This window comes from Spermophilus citellus (assembly GCF_964194105.1).
Source record: "Spermophilus citellus genome assembly, chromosome: 8".
NCBI lineage: Eukaryota > Metazoa > Chordata > Mammalia > Rodentia > Sciuridae > Spermophilus > Spermophilus citellus.
In genome coordinates, this window is record NC_138189.1 from 17668481 (window position 1) to 17687303 (window position 18823).

Below are 18823 nucleotides of genomic sequence, written 5' to 3' on the forward strand. Positions count from 1 at the left end.
TTAGTGTATGCTAGAAGTTCAATAATACCTAGTAAAACCAGTAACCCTAACTCACCTACTACAGATTGCTTTTCAATTTCTACTAGTACTTTTCTATTTTTTTCTCTCATTATCCTGATGTGTTCTTGTGCATTGCTGCAATCTTTGTTTTGCTTAGTAATTTCACTGCAAAAGTACTAATAGAAGCTGCAGGTCCCTCCTATCTTCATGAATCCATATAAGGTGTTAGGGAGACCTCAGTGACTCCCGCTGTTCCCATGACTCCATACCTCTGTTCCCTGTGATCTTTGACAGAAGTTTCCCAAAGCCAGCAAGCAATTCAGACTGATTTCTCTCTCTGCAGACTTTCATCTCTTTTGCAATTCAAGAATCAATTTTAGCATGATTTTATGTCACCTTCCCGAAAGTTAAATTTAATATACTTCACTTTTTTAAACTGTACGTATATTTGAAAGTTCACAGGCAACGAATCTATAGAACATGTGCACATTGAGTATTTCCATGTAGTTCCACCCTATTCTTGAAATGTGAATCTCAAAATTACCTTTCAGAGTGGGGAGCAAAGGGGCTTTTAGGAGAATGGTATATCATTAACTCACCTTCTGGCATTTTCACTGTTATCAGTTGTAGAGTTTAGTTTTATTACAACAGACATTATTGTGATAACTTTTCCTACTTTATCTTTGAAATTTATTGGAGCAGTTAATTTCTCAAAAAGTAAGAGCACTTTTTCTCATTAGAAATTCCTTCATGGCCTTTTTAATATATGTTCCTTGCTATTTAGAAGAACTGCTGATAAGTGATTTTGACTTGTATCTTCAATAATTGGAGATGTGTAACAGAAACTTGGCAAACCAGGAAGGGGGCTGAAGCCATTTCTGAAAACCAACCCCAACTGATTAATTTCTGCCCAATCACTGCCATCAACATTCAAAAAGTTCCCAAGGAACAATGGCCAGACAAATATACTTAGGAATTTCCTAAGGACAAAGCTTTTATTTTGTTTAATGAATCACTTTTTTTCCTAAGATTATTTTTTGTTTTTTTGTTTTTCTTTTGACAGTATTGAGTTTAAGGATTGTATCTATTGGCTCAAAGTAAGAAGGAGAGATTTCAATTACCTAATAAATATATGCTCTGTGGAACTCCAACTCAAGTAACTCAGTCGTCCAAATTACCTTCTTTATCAAACAAACAGCAGAAGTCAGTCTCCTTTTCTCTTCATCACACTGAAACCAGTCCATTTGTACAAATTGTACCCTCACCTTCTCTTTTTATATCTATTTCTCTATTTTTCTCTTTTTTGGACTTTGATTTTCCCGTGTTTATTTTCCCAGTTGTCACCTCACAGGATATAGGAAAATAAATGTCAAGAATTCATCATTAAGAACATAACCAAAATGGCAGTCCTTAGAATGGTAGGTGGGAAGACTTGGAGTAGACAAGAGTTCAGTCACATGACTAGAACAGATGATAATAAAAGGAAAGAGGAGGTAGATACTGACGTGACTCAGCCCATGTGAAACTATCTGTAAACATTGCTCTTCAGATTTTTGTTATGTTTCTCTGCACAGGGAACACTTTCTGTATAAATCCATACAGTATTACGCATTTGGAACCCAGAGTCTATTCCTACCTTCCAGGTTTACAATCAACCTCTCTGATTAGTGAATTTTTGTAACTCTGATTGGATAAATCAATGTTCTTTAATTATATGGTCTTATTAACAACTTAAACATTATGAATGTCTACCATATTTTTATAAATCAAAAGATATTTTACACACATTTTTTTGTTGTTGTTGTTCATTCAATTCTGCAAACCTTTGTGGTCATTGATATGCCCCTATCTTACAATCAAGGAAATAAGTCTTAAGGAGATAAAATACATTTTTCAAAGATCCCATAAGCATTGAGTCATCAATATATCTTTGAATTTAGGTCTTATTTACTCTGCTGTATCTAAATGTTTCAAGATGGTCATTCTGTCTTTTCTAATCTCCTGGACTTGTGTCTACCAAGTTTGTCCACCAATTTAAACAAAGGACATAGTCAAATTTGGGTACTCTACCTAAAATTCAGATTTATCATTTATTTAATTGAGAAACCTATTTTAGGCTGCCACCCTTATTTAAGATCCAAGGTCCTTCTATCACTAGCATCATACATTTAAATCTATGTATCCATAAAAGTTTGGTCATTGGGGTAATTCTATCTATTGCAGTACTATGCTCAAGGCTCTAGGTGATAAATAAGACCCATAGAGTCTTGTTTCAATTAGCTTATACTAAGAATCTGAATGCAGAGAAACAACAAAGCCAGAAATAAGTCATCAGCTGAACACTGGTGAGTTTTGTGGGCTTTTCCTTCAAGAGATGAACTTCCAGAATGCTTCTTGAATATTAAGTAGAAAACTGGCTCTGGCATTTGGGAAGGCATGAGACAATACCCAAAACTGAGCTTGCATGACACAGAAATAATTTCAGAGGGAAACTGGAAAGAGAATGTAGAGACTCAAAAAAGAGTAGGAAAGATAAAAATCACAGACTCATCCCATTTTTGCAAGGCAATTCAAAGGGTATACTAGATAGAAAATGATTGATTGGCAGAAGGAAAGACAAAAGCAATCTTGATAGCATTATTCTGAATCACTGATGAAAGAGCTATATACAGACCCTGATGTACAAAGCCAAAGCATCTCTCAGTGCCTCCCTGTCCTGAGGCTGCCTAAGCCCTGGGAAAAGGGCTAGAACATACTCAGCCTCTCTGCTCACACATCCAGCCACGGACATATGGGCAAATCTTTGTGCCTTCATAAATTTCTTCAGGCCAGAGCTCAGAGACTGTGTTTGTCAATTCTGATGCCATAATTTACCAGATAAGAAAGCTACATTTCTTGAGATGAGATCCCTTGTGTCAAATCACAACAGGTATAAAGCAAAGCACTTCATTAATTGGTTATTGGGTAAGCTGTTGTAACAAAAAATGTCACAATGTTACTCAGGGATCCTGTCACCCTCAACATATTGTTTCCAAAGCTTATTTTGTCAGCATCATGTCCAGCCAGTGGGAAGTAGCATATTGACTTTTTGTTGAACCCTGTGGTCGTTGGAAAACAGTGAGGGTGAAGAAATCCCTCATTTCACTTGGTCTTGTGACTCAAGGAATGACCACTTCTCTATAAGATAAGACTCATAGATGGTCTCTATTTTATCTATGACAAGGCTAGTTATAAATGCTGAATTCCTATTCCTTGACTCATAATAATTTGTTGAATTTCTTGCCACCCTAGTTGGTTGGAGCAAAGTATTTGCTCATGAAAATTTGATTAACTGTGTCTCCCAGGATCCTGAATTGTGACTGACCCTCATCCCGAGTCAGCATAGATGTCTCTTTAATAGCCCCTCCTAAGAATAGGTTGGCTTCAGATAAAAATACCATTTACTTTGGTATCACACAGGTCTTATCTCAGCATGCAGTTGGTTGTAACTATGCACCCTCCTCTCTGTGAAAGAGCCCTCCCTGCTTTTTGGCATAAACTCTGAGATGTTGCTGATCTTACCGCCAGAGAATTATCCCTATTGCAATAGTCCATTCCCAACTCCATCCTTGCCCTTCAAACACAGTGTATCCTTACTAAGTCCAGAGGTGTCTTCTATCTGGCAGAAGGAGATAGCTCAGATGTTTCAACATTACCTTTTAACCATGCTCTAAAAAGTATGTTTGAATCCTTCCTTATGTTTATTTTCCTCATTTAAAGTAATAATAAAAGTTAAAAATGAGATATAACTCATAGTAGTGGGGAAGTACCAAGTGAGAAAATGCAAGTGGAGTAGCTAGCATACTCTGTCCACATTGTATCACTCCCAAATTTAAGCCTAGTAGACACTAGAGCAATGCTTGGTATTTTGATACTTATTGAATGAAAAAGTCTCAAAATGACATAAGAATATTTCAAAAGTGTAATTATTATTATCATACAGATGAGACATCTGAAGCTCACTTGGGTTGAGGAACTACTCTGACTATAATTTTCATCTCCTTCATCTTGCATCATGTGATTCCCTAAATTTTAGAGCATATTATGAAGCTAACATCCCTAATTTTAGGGGAAAATGATTTTTGTATTAGTGAATCATTTTTCTCCAATGAAATGTAAACATAGACTTCTCCAATAACATTAAAAAAGCAAAGTAAGATATTCAACAACAAAAGACTATCAAAATTTTGAATGTTTTTCTTGGTTGGTCAGACCAAAGTCCACAGCACAGAGTGATCAATAAAGATGTATTTAAGTACTGAATAGAAAGAAGAAAAGATAGTAGCTCTTTTGAAGAAAGAAGGTCAAATGTAACCACTTGATAGATGAATAGGAAATGAATATTAGTTATTCTGGGTGCAAAAATAGAGGAATACTTCTGTTTTGTTCCTGGGTTAATGGTGAATGCAAACATTTTCCAGAATTACTGTTCTGTTCTTATCCACCTCCATTTCATGTAATCTGAGGGGAAATAATAGCATATTAAAATGGTTCAATGGGGGCTTGGTGCTACTTTTTATCTGAGTTCCAGAGAAACTCAGCAATTAAAACTTTTGAGGACTTAAAAGTCAGCTTTAGCTGACAGAATAAAGAACTATTTCAAGCTTTAACTAACCTATGGTACGCTTTCGTGGGACCTTTAGGATCATAAGAGGATTGCGACACTACAAAAATAAACAAATTGAAAAGGGAAAGAATCATGGTTTTAACACAATAGAATATTTTGAATATATATTCTTGATCTCCATTATTAGACTATAAGATTTCTTGAAGACAGAAAATATTTTCTAGTCATGTCTGTCTCTATCCATTCATCAATCCAACATCCCCCCATCTCTCTCTCTCTCTCTCTCTCATTCATATATATATATATATATATATCACTGGTCAAATGAGGACATAATGCCACAGAAAATTGAGGACACTGTTACAAATACAGCTGAGGGTGATAGAATCGGCCATGAAAATTGTTTTATAGAGGTAAAGAAACATGAATCTAAGTGATTAGAAGAAATTATTAATTTGATTAAAAAATTAGATATCAAGTGTCTGTTACCACAAGTTCCATGGCACTCAAAATAAATACTGAATAATTGAGTGAATGAATAAATGATAAAAACTACACTCAAAGTTTTTATTTTAATGTTGACTAAAATCATGCAGATTTCACTTTTTTTTTTTTGAGTTTTGGACTAGATGATTTCCAGGTCTCTGAAAAGAACCACCTGAATGAATAGAATTTGCTTTCCTTAAGGCTTTGTGTATAATGTTTGACTGGTTCTCCTAGAAGTTGGTAGATGGTGAGCCCAGACTTCAGGATAAAACAATGAGGAACACTGTGCTTATAACAGAATAAGGATCTATGTGGTTGTAAAGAAAATAACCTCAATTCAAGTATCCAAAACATGGGGCCTTCTATGGATGGAGCTCCCCCCACCCACCACAAACCTACACACACATATCTACCTACAAGTAATATAACAATTTGAAATTACTTTCTCCAGGAAACTGCTTCTGTTTTCCTCAGTACAGACTTTAGGTCCTATCCTGCACTTTATCTGTTGTAGCATTGATGGTACTGTTCTGTTTTATGAATAATTTTCTTGATTATAATTTCTACAAGAGCCGACAGCAAGAATGTTTACCAACATAACCCCATTGCCGAGTGTAAGTTTTGGCATGTGGCAAAAGAATGATAATTTAATCCATTACTAGACTAATCTTATCAAAGCAGGACTCTGAGTTTATTATGTCTCTACTCCAGAACTTGTCCCTGAATCTAGTCCTTACTCATGTTATTACTCATTCATACATCAAAATTCTCAGTAATATTGACATTCTAAAGGTACCCAGGTTCAAAGTTGCTGCACATCAAAATGTTCCCTGGGCCTCAGATCTACATTATTGAAAGTCTACCTAACTTTGCAACCCAATTGGATTTATTCTTCCTCTAAGGAGATCCTTCTATCTTCTAACTATCCTAGCTTGGAGAAAAAAATATATATATATATGCATTATATGCATTATTAATATATATATTTAACCATAGCTTTATACACTCCACTTTTACAAAGTTTACCACCAGCTGCCATTAATTCTATTTGGATTTTTCAATGCCTGTTTCATCTTCCTATTCAGACTATGAGTTCCCAAAGGGCAAGAACTATGTCTAATTCATTCTTATCATCACCACAATAAAATATGAGTACGATTTTATCAGTAAGCAAAGAGAGAAAGCACTTTTCATGTAGATTAAATTTATAATACCTTTTGATTCACTATTGAAGCAGCCCTAGATTAACATATAATAAAATGTTTTAATCCCTCTTAACTGTATTTATGTCTCCACATGTACTTCTTCCCTCTTCAATTCTACCTTAGAAAAATTGCTAATAGGATAGGGTTCTTAAGACAATCAAAGTGATGATGTATATAAAGGGTCTATCAAGTGTCTGTGGTATAGGAAGCAGTAAGTAAATATTTCTACTTATTAATATCTTCATTCCTATTATTACCATATCATCAACACTTACAGTGTGATGTATCAGGGCTGGTATTTTTTAAAAAAAAATTGAGTATGCTCACTCTGGATTTTCAGTTCTTTATTTTACTTGATTTTTTTCCAGACTCCTATGTTTTACAAAGTCATTACCACCAAAGCCAGGGCCCCCATGCCTTACCAGCAGAACTGTATGATTCTCGACTCCATAATACTTGGGAGATGCATGCTTCACTGAAGTGCCATTGATTTTCAACTAAAGTTAAATGCTTTCATTTAATGCTTTCTTAAGAGAATTACAGCAGAGGTTGAAGAAGGGTTGGCTTTAAAGAAATCCATTATTAATTTTACATGGCAAAATTGGGATTTATATATTGAAATTTAAATTCAGAGGTCCCTTACATCTGCTAAATCAAAATGTCGTTCTAAAGTTATTTGTCTTTTCTATGAAATGGAAAGCCTGGTTTTTTTCTAGACTTCTAAATCCCTTGCTTTGCTCAAACAAGCCTTAGTGTTTACTCTCAGGGAGTATTACCTCCCAGTTCAGCGTAATGAGTATTGCCTCAGTTTCTTGTCTATGCATTTTTTCTTCCTGAAGTATCTTAAAGAATTTTGAGCAGAAAGAAAAACATCCCTATCTCTTGTCCTCCCTCCATTGTGAGAAAATTCTTAGGCTCTGCCAGATATATAAATACATTCACACTCCTCCATGAGTAGCCCTATTATCTCAGATAGTCTTAACTGATGGTAGCCTCAACTCAGATGGCTTTTATTGCTCACCCATGAGCCTTCCGCCCAATACAACCCTTTCAAACAAAAAGAAATAAATTCTATTGCACCTTTTCTCCTGCCAATCAAACGTTCATAACTGTGACACCCACATACACAAAAGACTTAAACTTGTGATAACTCATTGACATACATGATAAGGGTGGTAAAATCATATGGTTGTATTCTTCATTGTTAAGCTTTTTCTAAGTAACAAGGCAAAAACAATTAGAGTAAAATGTGATCTATTTTGTCCATGTGTGTACAGCTGAAGGCAGCAGAAGGGATTCAGTTGAGAGTATTCTCCCCCTCCTCACCCTCAAAAAAAATTTCCCTTGAGCTAAATCAAGCATAGAAAATTTTTGCCTAAATGCATTTTTAAAGGAAAAGTCATAATCAATTGGAGGGGAAAAAAGCAACTGATAATGAAAATGGTTTCTTCAAGCATCATGATAACATTGCTGCTGTGCATTCTATAAAAAGGCCTTTAGATTTCTATAACGGGTACAGTGGTATTGCTTTGCTTCCTGCTGCTGATTATAATTTTAAAGATGGAAAATCTAGATGTTTCTATTTTGCCCTGGGAAGCAAACCCTGACTCTGTGGTCAGCCTGGTTTCATATTTCTCTCTATGGAACCCAAACTTTTTCTAAGTAGCAAGAAATAAGAAAGTTTACATTGTACCTTCCTTCAAATATTAATATGCACCTTCTATGCTTGGTTCTGGAATACAGTAATTTAAAAATATTGGCTACTTGGAAGTTGGATATGTGAAAAAACGTTAAACAACCATGTGATGGGAATGATAGTTATAATTAATGTGGTACCCACTGCTATTGTGAAGGAATAATTGCCATATCCATCTTGAAATGGAATTTCAATCTCACGGAATCTTCTAAAAAGGAACTCTTGGCTATGGATATCCATTGCCTTCCTGCCTGGAATGCAAGATGATCAGAATCAGGGAACCTTTTGAGGTCAGAAAGATGAGTTATCTAAAGAGTCATCAGGATGCTGGCTTTGTATGCCTCAGTGAATCTGTGTCTAAAAACAATTTTCAATGGAAGCTCCAAAATGTTTAGCAACAAAGTGATGTCATTGAGCATTAGGCTGTCAGGGTGAAAGGAGAGTAGCCTAGCATAGAAGATGAGGGCCTGTTTTGACATCTGACATTCTTGTTCAATAGTGCCCCATCCAACTTACCAGTCACTTAGGCCAATCACATAACCTACCATAGGACTCAGTTTCCTCATCTACAAAATGGAGCAGATATTACCTACCTTAACCAATTATAGAATTATGGAAGTAATATGCATGAAGCTTTATATAGAGTAAGTAGTTAATATGTGGTAGTTAATAGATGATACGATACGTAGTCAGTAATTAATAGGTGGACAGTAGTTAAATAGTTAATATAAGTAATAAGTAGTTAGTGAACAGTAATTTTATGATGACATCAGTATACATTCAGGGCTTTATAGTTTACAAAGCACATGCAGTTATGAATTTCCACCACAACTGTGTTAGTCCTACATAATAGATGAGGAAACTTGGGTTCAATTCTTATTATTCTTAAGCTAGTTGAGGAAATCAGATTTGGGGGATTAGTGACTATAGGTAGACCACGTGGCTACAAGGCAGCGAAAAGAACCAAGCTCAGATTTTTGATGGCTATAACAGACCATTTCTTCTCAGTATACCCTGAGCCGCTCTGAGTGATGATTACAAAAGAAAATCATGTTCATACTGGAGAGCATCCTCGTTTTCCTTGGCCATGACTCTTTACAATAAAAAAATTGAAGCCTGACTCATGTCACAAGGCAGGGACGGGCGTCTTTAAAGTAAGTTGTAAGTATTAATGCAACAGCTTTTAGTAAATTACTGTTATTTAAAATTCTTTCTATGTACCTCCAGGACGTGTAATAGCTTGCCTCATTTATGTTTTTTCTTATTCATTCATTCTCAAAGGACAAAATTTCTAATTCATTCAGTCTCTCCTGACACATTGTACTTGGCAGGTAATTCGTAATAAGCTTTAATTTTGAAAATGAACATTTGTCATTTGGGACCGTCACTTAGATAGTTTAAAAACACTGAACCCGCTGTGCAAACATCTGGAAAACTTGATGATAGGGGATTGTTTGCTGCAGTCAACACGGCTACCAAGTAAATGACAGAACCAGCCTTGGAAAGGTCTGTTGTCAGAGATCACCAATAATGATGATTTGTGTAGTAGGACATATTGATGGAAGTAGATACCAAAAAAGATGAAAATAAAAAGTCATTTTCTATCTTTTGGTAAGCACATTTGCCATCATGTACTTGCTAATTGATGCTTTAGACTCATGATCCTATGTAATGTTAAATATGAAATCTGTACACACAGAAACACAGACTCATACCTGTGAGAAGATCGATGTCTGAGGTAAATTTGGAGATGAGTATATTAATGCAAAATGCCTTACTTTGAAAGTAACTCCATCGGGAATTGTCAAATGCCAATCAGGTGCTTGTATAAGTCAGCTTTCTTGTAAAGACTAGAAGGCCAGGAACAAGGCTGTAAGAATTGGGACCACAGGTTCTTTAGTAATATATTCAGATAATCAGAGGAGTAACATGAAGGAAAATTATGATTTTAGTTTTAAAATATGATAATCTATTCTTCTTTAAAAATAATTAACATCGCAGGACCTACAGCCTTCTTATTCCCCCTCTTCTCTGATAAGCTTCATTTTTAAAAGGGCTAAAAACTGTAGGGAGATTCTCTAGGGAGATTCCGGACTTGAAATGCTTAAATATCCAAGTCTAGTTTTTGTAGTAATAGAAAGAGGTCAAGAATGCCACTGAGGAGCATCCTGGGACTTACTTTGGGATAGGAGATTAGATGAGCTCCAGAATCTTAGAAGAACATGTCAAATATATCCTCCACGATAAGGAGGATGTACCCAGATTATGATTGATCATACAAATGTACAGATATTTTCAATATAATATATAACTTCTTCCACAGAGCCACAACTAAAGTACTAAGAAAGTACTTCAGGCAGAGCATCCAACACAACCAAGCACGATTACACAGACATCAGTGAGGAGCTGGCCTTTGGGCTCAGGGGTCGAGATGGAGACATAGCATTTACCTGGGACAGGGGTTTGCTGAGACTGTGAATGGCATGTGCAGACATGGTAGGGAAGAGAAAAGGTGAGCCTACCAGGGATGCAAGTCTGCGGGATTGCTAGGTCTCCAAAGGTTCCTTTGCTAGAGAATAAAACTGAGTCAAATGTTAGGGTTAGGTTAGGGTTAGGATTAAAGGTCAATGTTAGAGTCAAATGTTCAGAATCAATAAGTCAAGGGTTTTCATGGGTCTTCCCACTAATGGATGTGTGTGCATGTGTATCAGGGAAAGGATACTTTTTATCATTTCTCAGATCCATGACCACACTCTACCAGAAAATTGGACTCTCCAGTCTGAGAAAATTGGGTAAACAAATGTGGGAGATGGAAAGAATAAAAATGGAAAGACAATGGAAAGAGTTCTACCTTTTTTTATTGGTTCTTTAAATAGTTATTTACTGTACTTTATTCCTTTTAAAGTACCTGGACTGTCACTCGCACAGGCACTGTGTCAGAAGAGTTAATGCATTTTTCTAATGGAAAATTTTAGTTCATCACCCTATTTTCATCATAAGGAAACTGAGCTCCACAGAAGTTGAAATACTTGTCACCAACCATAGATATTTGTAGGTATAAAGGGGAATCAAATTCAGATTTTTTTATTTCTAGTATAAAATTTCTCTTTGACACCATGTGGGTTTTTAGACAAGTCATTACTACCTCGATTAATTGGTCAACAATATTTTATTGATTATACTACTAAGGGCTCCATGCCGTGCTGGGCTCTACAAGGAATGCAAACAAACAAAGAATATATGATGTGGAGATCAGCCATTAAAACACTAGAATATGAAGTAGTAGCAATTTAAATTTAAAATGAAACTCTGTATTAATATTTGTTGAACTTTGTATTGGGTTAAGGGTGGATATTCTTTTGGGTTAAGGGTGGATATCTGAAAATCAAAGTTGACTTTTAGGTTGTCTGATATTCACTATGAGTGAAAAGTAGGATTCATTTCACAAGATTTTTTGAGTTGATTTACTGTGTCTTCTTGGACCATTTTGCAAAGAAGAATTCTAAAGTTCTGTTACATGTCAACAGAAAGAAATGGCATAATCAATGAGCAATGACTGTCACGGCACAGTAGTGACAACCAGGTTAGGTTTTCTCACACAAGGTATAAATACTCAGGATTACACCAAATAGTTTTTTAGGAAAGCATCAAGATATAATCAATATAATGATAAACATTTTAGATTGTCCATGTCTTCAGAGATCAAAAGTTCTTCTGAATTTGAATCATGACACTAAAACGGAAGCCAAAATTCTTACTCCAGAGAAGGACTTGACATCACAAGATTCAGTAAGCATCACTAATGCGCTTGACTGGAAAGACATTGTGGACAATTGTATTTCCACCCTGACGAATTTATTGAGACCTCCAGGTGATGTCACTGTGTGTTTGTGTGCATGTGGGCTTGCAAGCATGTGCAGGTGCATCTTAAGACATGATACCTGGAGAGAAAAAAGAAGAGCTCCAGGCTGATTTCAACAGATGTTTTGTCATCCATATGCCACTCACCTGAATCATTTTTAAGCCAGACTGACTGTCCTTCAATCTTTTGATTCAATAGCTAAAGAGCTAAATGTATTTTGTTAATGCCATGGATACTCTCAGAGCCTTACAAAAGATGTTCTGGCTCATGAAAGCTGAATTAAAAGACATTCACTTGTGGTAGCCATAAACCACATAGGATGACTCATCATATCGCTCATATCCACTTCAGCTGAAGTTTGTCTTGAGTAACAATTGTGTTAAGTGCTTTCCTTAAGAAGCATTCATGCAAATCTATTTTTTTCCTGATCATTAAGGCACTTTTAATACAAGGGGTAGAACTCCACCTGGTAACCACATCCTGGGTTTGTTTCTCTATAGGAAGATTGCTTGGTGCCTGAAAGCTATGCAGGATATTTAAAGACTTGAGCAAATGATTAAATTTACCCACATTTCATTTTACTGGCAGCCTAAGCCCTATTCTTTACTTGTCATTCAATTCTTCTAAATGCCAAAGAAAGGGGCTGAGACTGAGTGGAAAGTGTGTCACGTGACCTTGCCCTCCTCCCATCTCCTTTCTAAATGGCTCCTGCAATTGTCAGTTACATTGAAGTTCTGTGCTTAGGTCTGGAGGTAGAGAATTGCTCTTTTGTTGAGAGTTTTAATTTCTGTTACAGGTCAGAAAACAAAGAGTTTGTCAGACATGTGGCTGCTTTCTAAAGGATCTCATTGCTGGTTATTTTCTAAACAAGGAAAGCATGCCAGAAAATAAGACAATTCTTAAAATGCTAGTTACAATGTACAGGTACCCACTGGGAAATGCGAAACTTAATTCGCATATTCTCTTGGAACCCAGAGTTTAAGAATCTGCAGTACCACACTTCTGACAACTAGAAGGAATGTGGGAGACGATGACAACAACTCAATACATTCTGCAAACATTTAAAAGGTTGGTCATTGTCCTAGGTAGTAGAGGTGAGGGACCCAGACCACAACTCAGACTTCAAGGAGTGCAGACTCTCATGAGAACAAATGACGTTTTATTAACTGTTACGGAAGTATGGGATCAGAATGGTTGGAAGGGATTGAGGGCAATATGGAATAAGAGGAAACAGACCGAATGGAATACCCTTCTTATGTCCCATCATATTCAAGTCTATTTTGATGACATAAATATACAGTGAAAAGTTGAGAAATAATCATGGATTTCAAAACTAATCAACCCCTTTCCTATCTGGATGATCTTGGCTCAAGAAATTTGTTAGACAATAACCAGAGGATCTTTCCTATAGGTTAAAAATAAAGTTTATTGTCCTAAGACATAAGAGATATCAGAAATTGACTGAAATCACTGACCTGAGAATGTATCTTGCTAAATCATGTAATATACTGTCATTTTTTTAAAATTATTTTTGTAACAATTGTGAGTCTCCTTATTTTCTTTAATCTTGATAATAGTTGATGGAATTTTGTGAATTTCAAGACAAATTTATATATTTCTTGAAATATTTACAAAAATTAGTAAAGTTCAAAGAAAGCTGTCATGGGTTGAATGTCTGTCCCCTCCAAAACTCATATGTTGGAAACTTAATTACCATTGCAATAATTTAGGGAGGTGACTCCTAAAGGGAGGTATTTATGTCATGAAAGTGCCACTTCCAAATATGGATTAATGTAATAATAAAATGATTTTGAGGGTTAGGCCCACCCATTTCTGTTCTCTTATCACGTGAAAAACAGAATCCTCCCTCTATAGAATGCAGCATTCAAGGCCCCATCTTGGAATCAAACAACATGGCACCTTGACCTTGGAATTCCCCAGTCTCAGACAGTGAGCAATGAATTTATATTATTTTAAATAAATTGCCCAGTCTCAGGTATTCTCTCATAGCAGAACAAAATGAAGGAAGACAAGAGAAATTTATGTAATCTATAATCATATCATCTTACTACTCAGATTTAATAACTATTGATATTTTAAAGCATTTTCTTCCAGAATTTTTCATAACTTTCTGTGCTTCCATAAAATATGTTTTTGAACATTTCTTCCACTATTATAATTTGCTACACACCCTAATTTTTTACTGGTGGGAGTATTCATGCTTGTAGTATATTTAATCAATCTTATATGGTTGATTATTACTATTTTTAAAAATTTCTTCACCAACATTACCGCTTTTCATGAAATAAAGAAGACTGAAATAAGTACTGTCAATCAAGAAAAAGGAGCTAATTAAGTACATTCTATAAAAAGGGGCTACAAAACTTGACAAAAATCTTCAATTAATGACAATATATTTGAAATAAAGGTCTATGTCCTACAATTATTTTTAATTCTACATGGTAGAAATTTAAAGCCTAGTAGCCATGGAATACATGGAGTAGCTGGTCTCCAAGTATGTAGAGATTAGTTAATTGATTAAACTTCACTCGGAAAATTTCAGAACAACAAATGATTTGATCTAAACTACTTAGCAGCCACTATGCCAAGCATCATTAGGGATACAAGTGCCCCGTGCTGAAAACACACCAATGATCATGCTTTGTAATTGATACCAAGTATTTTAATATGGGCAATGATGATTTGGCAACAGTTATTGAGTTATTTTATGAGTTTAGGCATTGTACTTTTTATACCTTAAACTATTTACCTGTTAGAACCTACAGTTATTTTCCTCAGATAATAAGAGAACGTGAAACTCAGAGAGAATAAGTAACTTGCACAAGGTCACATATCTCCCATCAGATTTTCCTATAGCTCCCTCTCTCTTGTTTCTTATGCGTAACATCAAAAATCACCATCCTCCATTGCAGTCACTTTTTATTACAAGATCTTGGTTGTATTTCCCTCAAAAGACTTATCATTCATTAATGATATTATTTTCCCTCTAATTTGCATGTTTCTATTGCCTATTTCTATTACTAAAATATAACCTTCAAGTTTTTTTAATCTGTTATCTAATGCTCTACCATCAGCACCTGGAACAACACTTAGTAACTAACTGGTGATCGATATCTCGTTAAAAGAAGGAATATGTGGCATGTGGAACATGGTTTCTAGGAGATGCACGGGAACTCCTGCTTTCACTCCAGGATGTAAGGAGCTTGGGAGTCGCCACGCCATCCTCACATCATGTAAATAGCTGAACACACAGACAAATCAACAACGTTTCTTTATCAAAAACAGACATGAGGTCACATGGCAAACCACTGTCCCTTAAACTGCAGAGTCTGTCAGGGAAACACACAGTGCCATAGCAGAAATCTGCAGGCAGCAACAAGGGCCAGGGTAACCCAATCACTGCTGGAGGCTTAAAGACAACTGTAAGAGACAAACTCTCCAGGAGGACCTCAGCTACCTTTGGAGAGTTCCCTACGCTTTTGCTAGTTTTACATTTTAGAGCTCTACCAAGATTTCACAGTGAATATCAAAGAAAAATTTTTCTCATGGTTCTTGCAAGAGGTCAATGAAAACAACCATTTTGAAATTAGCCAGAATATTCTGTGTGTCCTCAGGTAAAACTAACCAGATTGTAACCTGCTGGGTTCACCAGAGCCAAAACTACCTGGAGGTAGGGGGATTCCCAACTCTAGTTGGTTCTATTCTTCCACTTGGAGAAATTCCAGCAAACTCTAAGCAAGTGGGGTAAGAAGCATGTGTGAAGATCAAGGTCCAGAGGTATAGGTTTTCTGAAGTGCTGAGACCTTATCAGGAGACCGGAGGGTATTCTCTTACCCCACATCTTACTACCACATTGCTGAAGGTCTGTTTAGAGTAGTTACTCTTATCTAGAACAGCATGGTCCACTATAAAGAAACTGTTACAGATGTTAAAAGGCAGAATATGCAATTTGGAGAAAAAGAGCAAATATGCAAGAATGTTGGAATTATTGCTCTGGAGATTTAAAACAACTATGATTACTATACTAAAAATTCTACTGGATAATAATAAATACATAAATGATGAATGCCTTTAATAGGTTTATCAGTAGACTAGACAGCTGAGGACAGAATAGGTGATCTTAAGGATATAGCAATAGAAATATCCAAAACTGAAAAGCAAAAAGACTAATATAAACAGAAAGTATTACTTAAGAACAGACAGCAAAATGTATAGCATATGTATGATGAGAATAGTGTGGAGGAATAGAGAGAAATCAACAGAAGAAATATTTGAAAAATAATGACTGAGAATTTCCACAAATTTATGTCAGACACCAAACCATACATTTGGGAAACTCAGATAATTCCAACAAGAATAAATGCCAGAAATTCTCTTTAGAGATAAAATGAAAGATAAGGAAAAACATTCTGGAATATGCCAGAGGGGTTAAAAAAAACTTAAAAATTCTTGACCCAGAGAGGCTGGGATCAAATAAAACTGTTGAGAGCAAAAATAAATAAATAAATACCAAATACCAACATAGACTTATCCTTCACAAGTAAAGAAGAAACAAAGACTTTCTGAGACAAAGGAGAATTGGAGAAACTTGTGGTCAATAGTCTTGCCTGGCAGGGCATGTAAAAAAAAAATTTTTTTTTTTTTGAGAAAGGAAAATGATAAGGAATTTTTTTTTTTTTTTTTTTTTTTTTTTTTTTTGTATCAGGGATGGAACCGCCAGCCCCCTCACCCCCCCCTCCCTTTTTTGGTATTTTATTTAGAGCCAGGGTCTCTCTGAGTTTCTTAAGGCCTTGCTAAGTTGGTGAGGCTGGCTTTGAACTTATGATCCTCCTGCTTCAGCCTCCAAGGCCACTGGGATTATAGGTATGCACCATTGTACCCGGCTGATAAGATACTTTTACTACCCTTTCACTATACTTGAAATGAAAGAGTGTTATTTGAAAGTGGTGTTTGATTAGTTGTAAACTTATGTTCAAAACTCTAGAGAAAGCACTTTGAAAACTGAAATAAAAAGAAGAATCATAACTGATATTCTGAGAAAAGAGAGAAAAGGGAATTAGGTAAGCTACTCAACTAAAAATGCAAAAAAGCAAAATAAAATGCAAAAATTAGAACAAAGAACTACAATTAAAATGGTAACAAACATTCTAGATGTTAGCCAACTATATCAGAATCCTGCCAGTGTAAATTGTCTAAATGTACTAATTATCTTTCGTATTACCATCCCCTTCCCTTCTCCTTATTCCCCTTTCTCTAGTCCAATGAATTTCTAATCTTCCTCTCCCTTGTTGTGGGGTAGCATACACGTATCAGAGAGAATTTTCTGCCTTTGTTTATTTGGCTTGTTTTTCTGGCTTGTTTCTCTTAGCATGATATTTTCCAGCTCCATCCATTTACTGGCAAATGCAATCATTTCATTCCACTTTATGGCTGAGTAATATTCTATTGTGTCTATGTACCACATTTTCTTTATCCATTCATCTGTTGTAGGGCACTTAGGTTGGTGCCATAGCTTAGTTATTGTGAATTGAGCTGCTATAAACATTGATGTGGCTGAGTCACAATAGTATGCTGATTTTAAGCCCTTTGGATATGATCTTTCCTATCCTCATATATAAATACATGACCAATGTAACTCCACATCATGTACAACCACAATAATGGAATCCTAATTAGAACAAGTTATACTTATTCTATGTATGTATAATATTTCAAAGTATACTCTACTGTCCTATTAAAAATAATAAAAAATGGTAAAACTAAATGTATTAATTAATGAGAGAAATTGTCAGAGTGTTAGAGTAGATCAAAAAACAAAGCTCAACTACATGTCTTCTATATGAAACTAGCTTTAAATATAAAGATGTATATGGATTAAAATTAAATGTATGAAGAAAGGTATACCATTCTAACACAAATCAAAAGAATTTGCTATATTAGTTTCAAACAAGCAAATGTCTCAATAGGACAATTTTAAGAGTAACGGTGACACATCCACATTTTTACATAATGCCATACTAGTGACTGTTGTATTCTGCTACCTTTCCTATCCTCTACTATCCCCCCTCCCCTCCCCTCCCATCTTCTCTCTCTACCCCATCTACTGTAATTCAATTCTCTCCCTTGTTTTTTTTCCCTTTCCCCTCACATCTTCTTATATGTAATTTTGTATAATAATGAGGGTCTCCTTCTATTTCCATGCAATTTCCCTTCTCTCTCCCTTTCCCTTCCACCTCTCTGAGTTCATAACCCACTTGAATCAAATGTATGAAATATGATATGTCAAGAGCTTTGTAATGTTTTGAACAACCAATAAAAAAATTAAAATTAAAATTAAAAAAAGAGTAACAGTGATATTAAAATGGTAAAGGGGTCAATTCTCCAAGAAGACTTAAAACTTCTTAACGTATATGCACCTAAAAACAGAATAAAAATATATGAAGGAAAAACTAATAGAACTCTAAGAGAAGAAAACAAATCCAAATCCACTATTATAAGTGTAGACTTCATACCTCTCCCAGAAATGTATAGATCTATTAGGCAGAAAATCATTAGGGAAATAGTTAAATTCAACAACAACTACAATCAAGTGGTTGTAATGAAATAGTTTATAGCTACTCTCCAACAGTAGTAAAATACACATGCCATGGGAAATTCTTAGAGATAGACCACATTGTGGTACATAAATAAGACATTAAAAATCCATAAAAGTAAAAATCACAATAAGTCAGACAAAAATAGAATTAAATTAGACATTATAATATCAGAAAGATATCTAAAAAATCTCCAAAGGCTACAGGTGAAACAATGTACTTCTTAATAATACATAGGCTAATGAAGAAAACCTTGAGAAAAATTTAAAAACATGTTTTTGAGATAAATGAAAATTGAAATAAGACTTATCAAAGTTAGTGAAAGCAGTTCATAGATGAGAATTTAAATGATTA